The following is a 12,699-nucleotide window of genomic DNA, read 5'->3' as shown; positions in this document are numbered from 1 at the left end:
TTACACACAATGTCGGAGAGATGATCATCCGTCGCTGGATAGCAAGAGTGGATTACCACCGCTGGAATCTTTTTTTATTTTTTTTTATTTTTAATAAAGGAATTTTTCAAAAGTGTGTTTGTCTTATTTAACTATTTTTTACACTTTCTTTGTGAAATGGTAGGGGTACTTTTGTACCCCCTTACCATTTCAAACAGGGGGGGCCGGGATCTGGGGGTCCCCTTGTTAAAGGGGGCTTCCAGATTCTGATATGCCCCCCGCCCGCAGACCCCCACAACCACCGGCCAGGGTTGTGGGGATGAGCCCCTTGTCCTCATCAACATGGGGACAGGGTGCTTTGAGGTCACAGAGCCCCAAAGCATCCTCCCAATGTTGAGGGCATGTGGCCTGGTACGGTTCAGGAGGGAGGGGGGGGCGCTCTCTCGTCCCCCCTCTTTTCCTGCGACCTGCCAGGTTGCGTGCTCGGATAAAGGGTCTGGTATGGATATTTAGGGGGAACCCCACGTCAAATTTTTTTTAAAATTTGACGCAGGGTTCCCCTTAATATCCATACCAGACCTGAAGGGCCTGGTAATTGAATTTGGGGGACCCCCACGCTTTTTTTTAAAAATGTATTTATTTATTTTTAGCAATGACTTTCAATGAGTGTTCTCTGTATTACGGAGCCAACAATTCATAATAGCTGTGAGTGATTTTAAAGGACTTTTTTTCCTGCATAAATGACACTTTGTGCAGGGACAGTTCTAAGCACCAGAAACATGCTCCCCTTCACAGGCATACTATAGACACCCCCGTACGAAATTTAAAGGAATATTACACTTTTATTGTTTCACTTTAATCATTATTAAAATCACTGCTCCCGAAAAAACGACAGTTTTTAAAACTTTTTTTTGCATTGATACATGTCCCCTGGGGCAGGACCCAGGTCCCCAAACACTTTTTAGGACAGTAAAGCCCCATACACACTATCAGGTTTTCTGCTTTAGATTTACCAAAACCATATAATATGAGGTCAAACCTTAGGAGTTTCAATTTGTATGCTATCAGCCAGGCCCTTCTACTACATGGTTTTGGTCAATCTGAAGGAAAAACTGATAGTGTGTATGGGGCTTAACTTGCAGAATCTTTTCTCTCTGTCAAATCTTTTTTCTCTGTCGAATATTTTCTCTATATAATCTTGGACTAATAGAGGTAAGGTTATGCACATTCGACCACAGGTTCTATAGACACAGATTGTTATTGTCAGAGTCACGTCGAATCTCCTATTCTATATCGAACTGTTGTAACAATGAAAACGAAAATAAAGCATTTATTTATGTTGGATCTTTCGTTTTTCAGATTCTGTGCTTTCGTTATCGTTTGTCAAAAGGAAAACGAAAATAGCTGAAATTTGGATGAAAATGCATTCGGAAAAAAACGAATGCACATGTCTAGTACGTACTGACGTCACCACGCAATTTACTAGGAGGAGGGGCTCCGTTTGTTTTCTGCTAGCCGGCATTACTTTTAAACCCATGCGAATAATCTTCTTACAGATGTAAGTGTAGCCTTTTTTATAATAAAACAGACTGTATTGCACTATGGTCAGTCTTCTTTTTTTGGGTTATTTGACCAAGAGAAAATGGACTCCATAGACGATGAGAGGGAGAGATTTGTAACCATCCAGTCTGCAATCATTTAAGTGTAAGAAATATGCAAAAAAACAAAACAGGATGGGGCAAATACTTTCTCACAGCACTATATTATATACACACACACACACACACACACACACACGTTTTCTTTTTTTTGGTGTCCTACCTGTTAAAAAGCAGTAGGGGGCACCAAGAGAAAAGCTCTTACTGGAAAGAGGGAGCTTTTGTCCATAAGCAAGATGGCCGTCACAGCCCGATGATGTCATCAAATGTGCCCTGGCCAAAGAAAAACAGCACTGGGCGGCCATTCTTTCCCTATAGGGAGGCCTGGGATGCCCCAGGCAGCTCAGTCTAGATCCCCACATGGGCAAACAAGAGAGGAACAGAACACTAAAAAAAATCGAGACATGGGAGGCACTCAAAAGAGAAACAGACACTTACATGATGGCAGATTTCGCTCCTAATGAGGAAACACTGCAGTTCCCCAAGAACCATGGAAGGGGGATCCCAGGCTATTAGCACATTTAGCAGCCTGAGTGCTGGGGCTTCACACTGGGAGAGGCTAACCCAGATGGCTACTGCACTGAGGCAGAGGTGGGGACATAGAACTGCTTACTCTCCACTGGTGCATGGAAGTATGAGGGAAAGAAGAAGAATGGGGGGCAGCTAGCTAGTCCTTTATGCTATTCACTGGTCCTGAGGGAGTGTTCAAGAGGCGGAGCTCTATCACTAGTATGCTGCCATGTATATCATTTTGAGGTGTTTAATTTTCAATAAAGTAGTAATTTTGGGGGTGTTTGCACTGTCCTGGCTTTTTTATATATGTTTTACAACAGCAATTCATTCACTAAGATATGGAAATATTTCTGTGCAAACTGCAATTTCCCTTGCAGTATTGGACAGCATATTTGCTTTTAGCAAATCAACCTCTTTTTGTTAATTTCAAGTTGTACATACAAAACTATACTCCTTTGGACCTGGACCTTATGTGATACATCTTGTCAACTGCAGTTGGGTGCAGTTTTGGCATGCATTCTGCAGATGATTTTGTACTTCTCAACAGCAGTATATAGCAATCTTGTGACTTCTATTAGTGCCTGGTTAAATTTTGTAGGATGAGTTTTTATATTGCACTGACTGTCCTTTCAGGATATAGACCCCCTGACCCTCTATCTGGACAGTGCTGATTGGCCCTGTGCTAATCACATGCACTCTCCCAAGAGAAAAAAACTCTCCAGCAATACACACCAAACTGAGCATGTGCAACCTGACACCACTAACTCTGTCTTATTCAGACATGTTTTGGAGTCAGTGGAAGAAGGAGAGGATCTGTGCATACAGGATTAAACAGCCCTTTTACACAATGCAGGGGATTAACTCCTTAGGTTCCACACTGAGTATAACAAGCATGCTTTTTCTGCATATACAGACTGATTTTACTGTTGTGGGTTCAGCAGCAACACGTTAAGTGTTGGCGGCAGGTTACCTTTATTTTTTAGGGTTTTTTTGTCATCAAAAACTAGTGATGAGGTTGCATATGAGGTCATGCATGGCTAAAAAATGGAAAATTTATATCAAATACTTACCGTAATTTTCCTTTCCTGATGGGCTCCATGGCAGCATACGTGTGGGTTAGCCCCGCCTCCATAATTACCCAATAGGACCTCTACTCCCATAAATCTTTGCTCCAAGCTGCTATCCGTGTTCCGTAACTAGCCTACTCCAACATTTGGGAGGGAACTCCTGCTGCCATGGAGCCCATCAGGAAAGGAAAATTACGGTAAGTATTTGATATAAATTTTCCATTTTCCTGACAGGCTCCATGGCAGCATACGTGTGGGAAATAACTCGCCAAACACACCCGGGTGGGCTAAGAAACTAGAATTTTTTTTTTTTTTCATTGTCCACTGACAATACTTGTAAACCAAAATTAACAGAAGAAAGCGCAGCTGGCTCTACACAATAATGGGAAACAAAAGTATTAATTGAAGACCAGGAAGCTGCTCTACAGATAACTTCTGGTGCGACATGTCGAACTGCTGCCCAAGAGGTCGAGATGCCCCGAGTTGAATGAGCCGTCACTGCCTCAGGAGGAACCATGCCCTTTGCCTTGTATGCCCTTTGAATCGTTTGGACCACCCAAGATGAGATTGATCTTACTGATGCTCGCATCCCTTTATTTTTGCCATGGAGAAGGACAAAAAGAAAGTCTGTTCGTCTGAACGAGGCTGTAGCGTCCAGATATTGCTTCAAGGTGCGACCAACATCCAGGGGATAAATCTCTTGGTTGTCTGACATTCTAAACGTAGGTAGCACGATCTCCTGATTTTCATGAAATACTGATGTAACTTTTGGATTTGACCCAAGCATAGGGATCAGGACCACTCTGTCCGGAAAGAAAGTTAGAAATGGTTCAACAGACCCAAGATTCCTAATTTCCGACACTCTTTTGGCTGAAGTTATTGTCACCAGAAACACCGCCTTGATAGTGAGATCTCCTAAAGACAGGGGAGCATCCAAACCTTTCCCAAGATCAGAAAGAAAGTCCAATACTAACGGAAGGTCCCATTTGGGAAACCTGGGCCTTTTTTGAGGCCTAAGCCTGATGGCTCCTTTAACCTCCCTGGCGGTACGATTATTTCGGATTTTAGGTGCTAAAAGCGGTACCATTATTTTGCATGAAAATTTGGTGTTTTATATTGTAGTCCTGCAATTGTTAGGAATAACTCACTTAAATCTGTCCAAACCAGAGTCTAGCAGACATCCCGGGTATAATAAAGTTTGAAAAATGAAATCATAAATTATAATATAATAAATAATTATAAATAATTGTACCAAATAATAATATAACAATAATAAAAATTATTCAATAATGTAATCAAATCAAAAACACAGAAATTTGCTCAGTTACAGAATTGTCACTGTCATTACTTTTCAGTATTTGATGACAGATCTCCCCACAAATCGCTATCGCTCAATTCTGCGAGTGATTCCAATTTATTATCGCTGTTTTCTAGCTGGTCTAAAACCATTTTTGATGTAAAGGGACAGTTTTGGTTGCTATGGACAATCTCCAGTTTCCAGGCATAAAGAACAGTTTTTATTACATAAAACTGCATGCAGGACACTGGGCTGACCACTAGGGACAACGGGGATGTGAAATATTTACATACAGCAATGTAATCTGTAAGATTACATTATACTGTATGTTTACTGTTTGTTTCACTTTTTGAATTTGGCGCCGATCTCCGTCCCCGTGCGCCGCAACGCTCGCAGGGCACGGAGATCGGCGATGTGATGCATCGAGCGAGACACGGCTCGCTCGTACAGCAGGGAGACAACGCTGGATCCGAGGGAGAAGGTAAGTAAACCTCCTCCTGGATCCAACGATGCAGTCCCGAGTCTGGCTCGGGGATACCGCTTTTGGTATGAAAATTCCACCCCGAGCCAGACTCGGGAATACCGTCAGGGGGGTTAAAGAATTGTTGAATTAAGGTATGATTCGCCCACGAAACTCCTGTAAAGGCTGAAATGGCTGAAACTTGTACTCTAAGGCCGCGTACACACGCGGGGACTGTTCGCTCAACTTTGTCCGTCAAACAGTTTCAGCGAACAGTCCACTCAAAATTAGCATGGACGGACTTGCCCACACACGACGAACGAACAGTTTGCTGAAACCGTGTGCGATGACGTGAACGGCACGTACGACGGGACGGAAAATATGACGTCCTATACACTGCATTACAACTTTCGGCGTGTAAATCCTTTCTGAGCATGCGCGGAACTTAGTTTGACGAACAAGCCTACACACGAGGGGACTGTTCGCTGAAACCAAGTTTCAGCGGACAGTTTTTCGGAATTTCCGAAAAACTTTGTTCAGCAGACTGTTCGCTGAAACTGTCCGCTGAAAGCCCACACACGGGCGGACTGTCCGCCGAAACACTGTTCAGCGGACAAAGTTGGGCGAACAGTCCCCGCGTGTGTACGCGGCCTAAGAGAACTAACTGCCAGAGACAAGTCTAACCCTGACTGAAGGAAAGACAAGATATCTTGAACTGCCGGAGAATTATATGAATTTGACCTAGAAGACATGTGGCCCATAAACCTGGCCCATATACGTTCGTACACTTTATTGGTACTCTTCCGTCTGGCACTAAGAAGGGTTGGAATCGCTTCTTCTGGGCAACCCAGAGCTTCTAGCCTTCCCCTCTCAAGAACCATGCCCTGAGGTGTAGACAGGATGGGCACGGGTATAACAGTGTGCCCTGAGACAGTAGATCTGGCCTGAGAGGCAGGGGAACTGGGTCCTGATAGCTGAGGAGCAACAGCAGAGGAAACCAAGGCCTGTTGGGCCAGAATGGTATTATCGCAATGATCTCCACCTTCTCCCCTCTGAGCCTCCGAAGGAACTGTAGGATTACAGGAACTGGAGGGAAGGCGTAGGTTCTCTGGAACTTCCAACAATCCGTGAGAGCATCTATCCCGAATGCCTGAGGATCCCTGAACCTCGAGTAGTATCTGTGCATCTTGCGATTGTACGGCGAAGCGAACAGATCGACCTCTGGAGATACTCCCAGAGTCAGAAGCCACTCGAAGACATCCCTGTGAAGGGACCACTCGTTGTTGTCTATTTTGACCCTTGACAGAAAATCTGCTTGAACATTCTGGACCCCTGGGATGTATACAGCAGAAATGTTAACCACATTCTTCTGAGCCCAGTTCATTATCGGTTCTACTTCTCGTAATAGAGACCAACTGCGAGTCCCTCCTTGTTTCTTTATATAGGCCACCGCAGTTGTGTTGTCCAGTCTTAACATTACTGACGACCCTGCCACTAGATGGCGAAATGCTATGAGTGCTTGAAAGGCTGCTCTCAACTCCAGGATGTTGGAGACCACACACCGCGACGGGAATGACCACCTTCCTTCAGCTACTTCCGTAAGGCAATGAGCGCCCCAACCTTTGTTGCTGGCATCTGAGGTTACTATTACCCAGGAAATGGGGACTATCGAATGATGGTTGCGTAGATTCTTCCCTTGAAGCCACCAGAGGAGAGACATCCTCATCGCTGGTGTAAGGCGTATGTGCTGTGTTTGATTGGACGAGTCCCACTGTTGCAGAAACCCTTTCTGGAAGGGACGAGTGTGCCACTGGGCCCACTTCACCATAGGGATGGTGGCCGTCATTGTGCCGATCACTTTCAAGCATTGTAGAGCCGAAAGATGAGATGATTCCCAAGCCTTGTGAATCCTGTCCCGGATCACACTGATTTTTTCCTACGGCAGAGAGATAGTGCCTTTTAATGTGTCGAACTGAGCCCCTAGAAACACGATCACTTGAGTTGGAACCAGATGGCTCTTCTCTAGGTTCAGGAGCCAACCAAATGTCTGCAGAGTGGAGATGACTAAACTCTTGTGTTCCAGAATTTGATCTCTGTCCTGAGATAATAGGAGCAAATCGTCCAGATAATGATGGAGACGAACTCCTTTGACTCGTAAAAGAGCTACTATCGCTAGGAGTACCTTGGAGAAGACCCGAGGAGATGTTGTCAACCCGAATGGGAGACAGGTAAACTGGAGGTGTTGATCGCCAACTGCGAAACTGAGAAATTGCTGGAAATCCCTTGCTACTGGCACGTGAAAGTATGCGTCCTTCAAATCGATTGAGATTAACCAATCCCCTAGCTGCACCGACTGTTGGATTGTAAGAAGAGACTCCATCTTGAACTTTTCCTTGCGAATGAAGGAATTGAGGAGGGTCAAATCTATCACCGGCCTCCATACATGCCTTCGCCACGTTCGTCTTCCGGCACGGGCACAGCTGCGCCTTGATCCAGCAAACAACTTACGTAGGTCAATAGGACCTGTTTCTTTTCCTCTGAGCCTGGAATTGTTGTGGGAACGAACCTTAATCTCGGAGTGTTGATGAAAGTCCATTTGTGACCCGAGGAAACCGTCTTGACGGTCCAATAATCTTGAATTGAGGCCGCCCAAACATGCCGGTAGTGAAGAAGGCGAGCCCCCACCTGACATGTTTGAGCGGGCCCAATTTCAAAAAGATTTGGTAGAATCTTGATTACCTGCAGAAGCCCCCTTTGAGGTTTTCTTAAGGGAGAATTGTCTGGACCTCCAAGATCTAGAGAACTCCCTGCCGGGTCTATAACTGCGCGCTTCTCTAGCGCGATCCGAGGTCTGCCTTCTTGGAAAAATACGTTTTTGGTTTTGAAGACGTCTGTCTTGAGGGAGGAACCCAGACCTCCCACCTGTGGCCCGGGATATGGCGCTATCTAGTTTATTACCAAACAAGGAGGTTCCCTCAAATGGTATACGACACCATGCCTACTTAGATGTTGGATCCGCCAACCAGGGACGGAGCCACAAAGCACGGTGTGCCGAGACTGCTGCCAACATAGCCCGAGACAGAAGGCGGGTAATGTCAATAGATGCCTCCCCCAAAAAGGCTGATGCCATTCTGATCTCCTGAATAGGAGAATCTTTAGCCGTATTCACTGACATACCTCTCAAGAACTCTTCAACATTGTCGGCCCATGTTTCAATAGCCTTTGAGACTGCGGCTAAAGCCAAAGTTGGTTTACAAGCCATCCCTGAAGTTAGATAAATTCTTTTCAGATCTGAGTCAATTCTTCTCTCTAACGGATCTTTGAAAGATACCGTGTCTTCCAAAGGGAGAGTCACGTATTTGACTAAACGCATAAGTGCTGCGTCTACCAGAGGAGCTGATTCAAGGTGCTTCACATCATCCTCCTTAAAGGGGTACAATTTAGACACCTTTGATTGCATGGAGCTCTTCCTATCAATCTTGCTCCACTCTTCAGTAATGATTTCTCCCAATTCAGATAGGAAAGGAAAATGTTGCCGTTCCTTTTTGAGTTGTTTGAAAAACTTTCTTTGTTTGGGGAGGGGAGAAGTAGTGGGTTCTTCCCATTTTAAAGCTTCTTTCACTGCCTTGACAAGAGCAGGTACTAAAGCATAATCAAATCCTACTCCTGGATCCTCTGGATCCGATTCGCTGTCAGACAAGAGCACAGAGTGGTGGCTTGGTTGAGAAGATTCCCCAGTCTCTTGTAAGAGCCCTTCACCTCCTGAAGGACATAATGGGTCTGAGGGGGATTCCATAGCGTGATGAGCTTCCCTCTGCTGCAGGGATTCCTTTACCACCCTTCTCACCATAGATTCCAAGCGTTGATCCGCACCATCTCTTTCATCTGCGACTTTAGAGAAGCAATGATCACAGAGCGATTTGTCTGATGGGATGGGCATCTTACAGCCCCAACATGAATTATCTGGTCCTCTGCTTGAGTGCGAGTGACCACTGCGTTGTTCAGATCTGGAAGACCTACGGTAACCAGACTTTGACGATGATTTGCGGTGGTGCGATTTTGACGATCCACTGCGACTATGCGCACTGTAATGCGGTTCAGACCTAGAAGGGCTATAAGGAAATGTACAAGAAAGAGAGAGAGATACAGACCAGGCTGGTATCAAATGCTAAGGAATACTCCACATATACACAGCAATCCAGCCATGCACATACCTGTTACAAGCGGGCAGGTCACTAGTAGGCAGTGAGGCATCCATGACTACGAACGCTGACTGTAACAACAATAGACCCTCATAAGCAGCCATACAAAACACAGGAGCAACAATACATCAGAGCAGATCATAACCTACCTTACACCAACCAGAGAATGGCCCGGGAAGTCGCTGAATTTCCTGCAATCATTCCCAAATTCTGATATCTCTCACTGTGTTTTAAATATGGCGCTCATGACGTCATCAGCGGCGTCAGACGCGAGATGCCCGCGCGCATGCGCGGGAACCAAGCCTCGCTTTGGATTTGGGTCCGCGCATGCACAGAACGCAGCGCTGGACCCGGAAACAGGGAGAGAAAGGCTGCTGGAACGCGGAAGCGTCAGCGCCTATGCACAAGAACCAGTTGGCATATGAAAAAGACACAGGTAGAAAAAAGAAAACACATAAACACTGCTGCCATGAAAAACTGAATTTTTACAGCTCACCACTCCACCAACGATCATCTGGCCGAACAGGTTCAAGCACACACCACCGATCCACCGGGCAGATAATGGCCACCTTACATAGCAGGTAATAAGCCTTGCGCACTTCTCTTCGGACAAACCAAGCCTTCAGCGCTACTCTGCCATACACTCCATACCCATGCTTAACAGACAGGGCCTATCGGAGGAACAAAAGCTTGATAGTCGGCCGACTTGATCGTAGTGAAGATCTCTTCAGATAGGAAACACCTGTCCTATGGAGGAGGACAAAAAAGGAACACGGATAGCAGCTTGGAGCAAAGATTTATGGGAGTAGAGGTCCTATTGGGTAATTATGGAGGCGGGGCTAACCCACACGTATGCTGCCATGGAGCCTGTCAGGAAATATTTTTTTACAGTGAATCCAAATAGGAAATGTATTTTCAGTTTTTACATGAATGGACCAAAAACTGATATATATCAAAATTTAAACAAATATTTCTCTTGCTATTCCATTTAAGATCTGGTTCACACTAGTGCAATTTCAGATGCAACCTGAGTTGCACAGAATTGCATGACAATGGAAATCACAATGCTTTCAATGGGGCCTGTTCACATCTATGCAACTCAGCATGGGAAGATTTTGGAAAAGGTAGTAATTCTTTGGCATGCTTCTAGTGAATTATTTGTCTCGTAGAATATATAAACCTTATCAAAGCTGCAAAGCCTCTGCCAGATCTTCCTGTTAGTATGCACGTGTAATCAAAGTTGCACTACATCATCCCACTGAAAGTTGGGTCAAAATTGCATCACAGCAGTGTGAAACTAGTCTAATAGTACCCACACATAGGGGGTTATTTACGAAAGGCAAATCCACATTGCACTACAAGTGCAAAGTGCACTTGAAATTGCACTGAAAGTGCACTTGGAAGTGCAATCGCTGTAGATCCGAGGGGGATATGCAAGGAAAATAAAAAACAGCATTTTAGCTTGCACATCATTGGATGATAAAATCAGCAGAGTTTCCCCTCATTTCAGATCTACCCCTTAGCCCCTGTACACACGGTCAGAAATTCAGACGAAAAAGGTCCAATCGGACCATGTTGTCGGATAATCCGACCACGTGTGGGCTACATCGGACTTTTTTCGTCGGAATGTCCGACCAACTAAGCTTGAGAGCTGGATATAACATTTTCAGACAACATGATCCGGTCAGACTTTGTCTGATCGTTTGTAGAGAATTCCGATCGGACAAAGTGCCACGCATGCTCAGATCAAATTACGAGACCAAAGCTATTGGCTACTAGCCTGAACATAGTCCCGTCGTAACGAAATAACGTCATCACGTTCTGAGCGATCGGATTTTCCGACAACTTTGTCCGACCGTGTGTATGCAACATCAGTTTCGGACAAAATCCGTCAGAAAAAATCCGATGAATTTTGTTGTCGGAATGTCCTACCGTGTGTACAAGGGCTTAGATTTACAGCGACTGCACTTTCAACTGCACTTTAAGTGCAATTTCAAGTGTCCTTTGCACTTGTAGTTTGCACTTATACTGCAAAGTTGATTTGCCTTTCATAAATAACCCCCATAGAGTCTGTTGTGAGCTCTTTATACTTGCTCTCTCATATCATAGCTAGCTGTTTAGCAAATCTCAGGCAGCTCATGTGCAAACTTTGTAAAAATCCTCCTTATCACGTTAAATGTTACATAAACGAACCATACTGAGCATCCAGTAATAAAGGGGTAATAAACTAATGGAGTAGAGAACATTCACTAGGTAAAGTAAAATAAATGAAGCCATGTTCAGGTAAATCATCTAATCCTGTGCAAGAAAGAATCCTTTTTTTTATTCTTAACTCGCTTCTTTTTTTATTTTATTTCTACCCTTTTAGTAAATCAGCCCCATTGTTTTCCACAAGTATTTAAAAAGTTAAGTTTTAACAAACTTGGCCTTAATTCCCCAATCCTCCTGAGTGCAGACCGCCATGGTAAATATTTACTTCCCTCCCTATTCCAGCAGTTTCAATGTACAGCCCATTCCAAGAACCCTACAGTCAGCATAAAAAGCCTCCACCAGCTCTTTCTGTTAGTGCACATGTATAATGCAGCCCCATTCATTCCTTTATGCGAGCCATGTTCCAGACTATCTAGTATAATCACCCGTACAAGCAGTTACTACATATTTCCTGAAAACCTTTACTTGTATATACAATGCTCAGCATAATTAAGTACACCCCCTTTTGAAAAGTAACATTTTAATCAATATCTCAATGAACACAAGAACAATTTGCAACATTTTGATAGAACATTTGTTTGTCTTATTACACGAAAGTAAGGTTAATAATATAACTTAGATTACAAAATCTTCAGTTCTACTCAAATTAGTTGATGCAAAAATTAGTATACCCCACAACAAAAACTACTACATCTAGTATTTTGTATGGCCTCCGTGATTTGTAAGGACAGCGCAAAGGGGGTTATTTACTAAAGCCAAATCCACGTTGCACTACAAGTGCGCTGTGAGTGCACTTGAAAGTGCACTTGGAATTGCAGTCACTGTAGCTCTGAGGGGGACATTCAAGGAAAATAAAAAACAGCATTTTGGCTTGCACATGATTGGATGATAAAATCAGCATAGCTTGCCCTCATTTCAGAGCTTCCCCTCAGATCTACAGCAAACTACAGCGACTGCACTTGCAAGTGCACTTTCAAGTCTACTTGCAGTGTACTTATAGTGCAGAGTGGATTTGCCTTTATTAAATAACCCCCTCAGTCTTCTAGGAATGGAATGAACAAGTTGGTAAAATATTGCAACATCTATATTTTTCCATTCTTCAAGAACGACCACTTTTAGAGCCTGGATGCTGGATGGAGAGTGATGCTCAACTTGTCTCTTCAGAATTCCCCATAGGTGTTGTTGGAAAAGTGCAAAACAAACAAGGGCACGGAGTGATGGTAGCATCATCTCTTTTAACCACTTCAGCCCCAGAAGGATTTGCTCCCTTAATGACCAGGCCATTTTTTGCGATACGACACTGCGTCGCTTT

This window comes from Lithobates pipiens, unplaced genomic scaffold (genome assembly GCF_037356315.1).
Source record: "Lithobates pipiens isolate NorthernLeopardFrog02 unplaced genomic scaffold, aLitPip1_a1.2 Scaffold_13, whole genome shotgun sequence".
Taxonomy (NCBI): domain Eukaryota; kingdom Metazoa; phylum Chordata; class Amphibia; order Anura; family Ranidae; genus Lithobates; species Lithobates pipiens.
Note: the sequence above shows the minus strand (reverse complement) of the source record.